This window comes from Phascolarctos cinereus, unplaced genomic scaffold, assembly GCF_003287225.1.
Source record: "Phascolarctos cinereus isolate Bilbo 61053 unplaced genomic scaffold, phaCin_HiC Scaffold_3;HRSCAF=262, whole genome shotgun sequence".
In the NCBI taxonomy this organism is placed as follows: domain Eukaryota; kingdom Metazoa; phylum Chordata; class Mammalia; order Diprotodontia; family Phascolarctidae; genus Phascolarctos; species Phascolarctos cinereus.
In genome coordinates this window covers 129263508-129269507 of record NW_027555736.1, presented here as the reverse complement: position 1 = coordinate 129269507, position 6000 = coordinate 129263508, and the positions used below count along the sequence as shown (strand labels likewise).

At 34.3% G+C, this 6000-nt stretch overlaps 1 long non-coding RNA gene across 12 annotated transcripts in view; it reads left to right on the top strand.

Moving 5' to 3' along the window:
* Window positions 1-6000, top strand: part of LOC110192771 (uncharacterized) — a 64023-nt gene that overhangs the window by 14714 nt on the left and 43309 nt on the right. The window contains exons 2-3 of one of the 12 annotated variants that reach the window (XR_013485312.1): window positions 556-685; window positions 3929-3968. The exons of 8 other annotated variants lie outside the window; for them this stretch is intronic. This is a non-coding gene — a long non-coding RNA (uncharacterized LOC110192771). Of the gene's footprint in view, window positions 1-555; window positions 691-3928; window positions 3969-6000 lie in introns of all 12 variants that reach the window. 3 more of the 12 variants (XR_013485313.1, XR_013485315.1, XR_013485314.1) reach the window with 3 other exon arrangements.

Below are 6000 nucleotides of genomic sequence, written 5' to 3'. Positions count from 1 at the left end.
GTGAATTTTAGCAAGTTTTCTACCTTATTCTCTAGCAGCAGGGCTGATCTCACCTACCTCTTTACCCCTGGGAATTTTGAACAATTGTCCTTGATAAATTATTATTAATTCCACCTCTTATTTAGAGGTTGAGTCAGCGAATACCTGCTTTCTTACAGTTCCAGAGTTGGCATAGCATTCACTTTCCAAAGAACATTTTGGCCTGAAGGCATCTGTATTACAATTTATTTCTTGGCCTAATGAAAGGTATTGCATTATCTTCCTGGTCAATCTACATTGGCTTTCCTAACCAGAAACATAGAAAGCGTAATAAGCATCATTAGAATATATGTTTTAAAAACAAACAAAGGGTTGTCTCATTTAGGATGTGCTTTGAAACTTCCTGGCAAAGCTCATTGGCCCTTGCATGGAGACAGGTATCATCTACTTTGGATTGATGCAATATAGGGAAGCTTTGATAAAATGCTGGATGTATGGTTAGAATTTTAATATAGACAGGATCAAACCCTGACCATGGTGTTTTTCTTTTTTTTATCCCGCTTTTTGTCCATGCAGGCATGTAAGAGAGATGGTTTGATTTTTCTGAAATGGTTCACCCATCCACAGCTGGAATTCCAAAGTGAAATGAAAATGCCTTTAAAATCAACACTACACGGGAGCCTGAGAGAACAAGTTTTCCTTTGTTGTAGGGTATAGTATTATTTGCTGTAGGTTTTTGATATACATTCTAAATTAGGCCTGCAAAGGCATGCTTCATCTTTAATTCATCACTCTCAGCTGAAAGAGATTAGCAATGTCTAGCACGCACCCCTCGTATGGTGCTGACCTCATCAAGTATGGCCTGAAATTAATTAGCCTCATTCATTCCAAATGGAAAAGGATAATGGAGCAGCATTTTAGAGATGACCATCACAAATTGTATGCAGCATATTTAAAAGGCCTCTATTTTCAAACCATGTAGATTAAAATTCTTTCTAGGGCTTGCAATATGTCAGAGTTATAAAGGCACTCACAGAAGAAACTAGTCAGTGTTTATTCCTTTCCTAAAGAATTAAAAGTTACATGCAAGTGTGCATGTGTATTTAAGTGCCTGAAAACAGGTTTCCTTAATGAAAGAACACCTGGAAAGTGCTATGCCACACTTGATCATCAAAAGACTGAAGCTTAATAATGAATTAAATGATCTAATAAAAGGCTTCTTAAAAGTGGTATTATTTGGTCCTCAGCAAAGGCAGAAACTACCAGAACAAACTTGGCTGCTGTTTTTAAGTCCTATATCATTCATAATTGAATTAGGAAAGAAAAAACACACTCTTTTTTATAGAAAAAGGAAATCTTACTTGTTGTATTTTGTGGCTGTAAATTGTGAGTATTATTTTTAAGATTCCAGCTTGGTTATATCCTTTAACTTTCTATGTCCTTTCCCAGCTAATACAGTAGAACCATATTTTTAAACCCTGCTGATGATTCTGTTATATTACTCAACCATTTACATCTACAATCTTTCTAAGATTAGCTGGATTTTTTCCTCTGGGGATAAAACAAGAAGGGCCAGTGGTTCTAAATATCAAATCTGCTTTCTTTTATGGCCAAATTTTTTTTTTGACTAGGGTTTTCAGTGTTGTTGTAAAATTTATTTTTATGAGCAATGGTTTTGTGACTACAAGTTGGAAGGAAAAAAATATCACTTTTTCAGATTTTGATTTTTCAATTAATAAGATGGAACACAGTCCCTTTTAGAAGCTCTTTTCCTTCAGTATGATTATGAATTAAATCTAGTGTCTATATCCAAAGGAAAAGAAAATCATCTGCCGTCCCAGAAAGATTAGTTTAATCACGTGAAAAATATAGACACAACAAATGAATGGTACCTTAATCTCATAGCTATGATAAGTATGAGTAAAGAATTGATGAATTTAGATCAGCAATAACTATTTGCTTATTGTATCTACCTGTATTTTAGTTGTCAATATTATTTCAAGATTTTAAATATAACTCTATATGAAAACATATTCATATCTGCAGAAACATGGGCTTTAGCAACTTATTTAAACTAACTTCAGCTTAATCTTCCTTTGCCATTAGTTCCCTTAATTTAATGTTCATGTATCATTACATCAGGTATGACTTGCAAAGCTATCATTTTGGTGTCTAGAGACCCATTTTTAGGTCTTTTAGAGGTTATATAAAATATTTTGAGGAAATTAAGTAACTCTAAAATTTGGACCATGGATTTCTAGCTGAGGAAATACATATTTAGTGAAACTTAAAAAAATCCACAAAGTTACATTTAAACTAGATCAATGGAGAAAAAGAAACTACAGAGTTGATCTACAAAGAGGGCAAAATTACCTGCTGATCATCATTTAATTAATCCAATATTCAACATTCATGTAATAAAGTCATAAATGCTTGGGAAAATTCTGGTAAGATTGCTTTTGCTTGTGCCATTTTACAGAGGTCAGAGGCTATTGATGATATTTTTTGGTATTAACTCAGTGGTACAAATCTATACAAGCATCAAAGTATTAATATTATTATGAATCAAAACAATGTAGTAGTTGTAGTAGATAGACTTTGCTACCAAACTGGGATGCCAAAATTTATTTTAAAAATTCCTTATCTATGAGATGAAAATGGCAGCATAACCATAAATTAAAGGATTAGAGCTGTATGAAATCTGAGCTCATTCAAACCATGAACTCAAAGCAAGACTTAGATGAACTTACCAAATTTCATTTGGTGTCCACCTGAGACTATAAATTCTCCCCTGGCACTTGAATGGAGGAAGAACATTCACCTAAAATTCAAACCAGATTTCTTTAAACCTAACTCAGACTCCCTAACTTTAGGATGAACCACTCATTGAATTTTGAATTCGTAATAAAACTTTCATGCATCATTAGCCAATGGTGAATGAATGATGGTTTGGTGGGAGATGTAGAAAAGGCAATCCCTGGAATTGCTGTTCTGTCTCCTCTTATTTCATAGTTCCAATAATAATCTGGAAAAGGAGATATATAGCAAATTAATTAATTCAACTGGGCAGCTAAATGGAAAGATATAGTATACATTAAAAACAGGAAATAATGTAAGTAGACTTTGATAGTGAACTGTACAAATTAAGGATAGTTTCATACAACATAAAGGCAGATTGCAACATGTGGAGTAAGGCGGAGGGAATGCATTGCTATGCAGACATTGAATCTGCCGAAACACCCTTAGGAAACAGTCATTTTGTCAGGAATCTCAGGATGATAGATAATTCCTTGAAATCCAATATGACAACAACCAAAAAATCAGTAACCCAGTTCTTGTCCTCAAGGAGTTTCATTGAAGGATGGGGTGGGGTGGATAAACCAATTGCATAAACCACTATAGTATAACATATGTTATAACAAAGGTCATGAGAGGGAAAAAAAGTTCGATGGAGGGTTAAAAGGAAGAAGAGATCATATGCAGTTCACAGATCAGGAAAGATTTTGTGGATAATAATGATCATATGTAAAACATATAATAGTGATAAGAACTAGTATTTATATAGCACTTTTAATAGATATTTTATAGATGAAGAACCCGAGTCAAACAAAGGTCAAATGGCTTGTCCAGAGTCACATAGCTAGAAAATTCCTGAAGCCAAATTTGAACTCACGTCTTCATCATACCATATCTAGCCCTCTATCTACTGCACCACCAGCTGATTCTAATAATATAAAATAACATCTGTGTCTTATAGGTTGAGAAGCTGGAAGATAGGGTATACTTAGGAACAGTATCATGGTTTAATGGTTAAAGTATTGGATTTTTGAATCAGCATTATGTGGTTTTATATTTTGCCTCTGATATATTAGCTATGTAACCATAGGGCATTCATTTAACTTCTCCATGCTTCAATTTCCTTATCTGTTTGTTTGTTTGTTTGTTTTAGGCAATTGGGGTTAAGTGACCTGCCCAGTGTCACACGGCTAGTAAGTGTCAAATGTTTGGTCTGAGGCTAGTTTGAACTCAGGTACTCCTGACTTCAGGGCCTGTGCTCTATCCACTGCACCACATTGCTGCCCCTATCAGTTTCCTTATCTGTAAAATCAAAATATTAATGTCTGTCATATCTACTTCATTGGATTGTTGTGAGGATCAAACCAGATAATGTACTAGTCATTTGTAAACTCTAAAATTGTATACACATACACGTTATATACATAAATATATGCCAGTTATTATTACATAATTTGCCAGTGCCATCATATGAACAGAGTTTTGAAAGATCAGATTTTAATTCAGTCTTTCCAGGTAATAGAGACAGTATGAGCAAAGATGCAGATGTGAGACTATGTAGAGCACATTCAGGTGACAGTAAGCTATCTATTTGATTTGAAGAGCATTAATGTAGTGGAGGAGTGGGTGATAGGGTAAAACTATAGGTTGGCATGATACAGTGGAGGGCCTTGAATGTCAGACTGAGGAAAGTATATTTCATTTGGTTAGCAATAGGAAGTTTTAATTTAAAAATTTTTAACTTGAGTTGATTTTTGAGGGAAGGGAAAAAAGCATTGATATAGTACTATTATTTGCCAGGCACTCTGCTGAGCACTCTATAAATATGTAATTTGATTCTCACAAAAAACCTACAAGGTAGGTGCCGTTATTATCCTCATTTTACATTTGAGGAAACTAAGGCAAACAGAGGTTAAGTGACTAGCCTAGGGCCACACACCTAGTCAGTGTCTAAGCTGGATTTGAAATTAGGTCTTCTTAGCACTAGGCCTGGGTGCTCTATGTACTGTACCACCTCGATGCCCTAATAACATAATCAGAGTTGTAAATTGGGAATGTGTCAAATGGATAAAAGGGGGGAAAGATGTAAAATGCAAGGAAATGGGAAGAAAATTTTAGAAAGTAAGTGAACACTGTTAGGTTCTTACATAATCTTTTAAGACTCCTAATGGACTTGTTTTGTTGAGATGGTAAAATCAGAGAACAAACATTGACTGTCCCACTTTCTTTTACCTCTTACATTGGTTTGGCCACTCCCTGAAGGCAGAAACTGTCTTAACTTTCAATCCTAAATCTCACCTAAAACATTATTTTCCTTTAATGTTTAATAAATATTTGTTGAATTGAACTGAACAGAGATAGTTTCTTTAAGGGAATAGATGGGCAATTCTTTTTGCATGTCCATGATGAAATTTTATTTGAAAGTCTATATTTAAAAATGGGATGTTGTAATGCCAGAAGGATATAGGCCAACTGAATGGAATTCAAAGAAGAACCACAAATGTGACAAAAAACATTTTAGAGATTGACTTATAAGTGAAGATTAAAAGAACTAAACATGCAGAGCTTGACTAAGCAATAATTAATGGAGAACTTGATAACATTCTACAAATATTTAAAGGAGGGAGGAAGGAGTAAAAGAATAACATGAGAATATAAGCAGAGGTAATTGGAAGAAATATAAACGAAAGTAAGTGAACTCTATTAGGCTGCGAATTAATTTTCTAAGGCCCATAATGGAAACCCCATTTTCTTTATTAAATCCCCAACCAGAGAAATCACAAGGAAAAAAAAAAACAAATGAACTATCCTATATTAATTCAGAAAGCGAGATCATATATTAATAAACCTGACAACATTTTCCACAATTAAACTTTCTTATAACTTTACTCAAAGCCTGATAGCGTGGCATACCTGCACCCCACACACATGCACACACACACACACAGATACATACACATCCTAAACTGGATTTATTTTTACACAAAATAGAATGAAGTGAATTTATCTGATTGTGATCTACTGTTACCCAAACATGGTACTGGAATTAGACATAGCAACACTCACTAGGATCTGAGTCATCCTGTGATAATTGGTCAGTCTGCTCACTTCTTACAGCAACTGTATATGGGAAGTAAATACCCAGCAGTCAGAAATGATGTCAATACAAATGATAGATAGATTGATGAGCATTCTAAAACTTCATGGGACCTTTGAAAACTATCC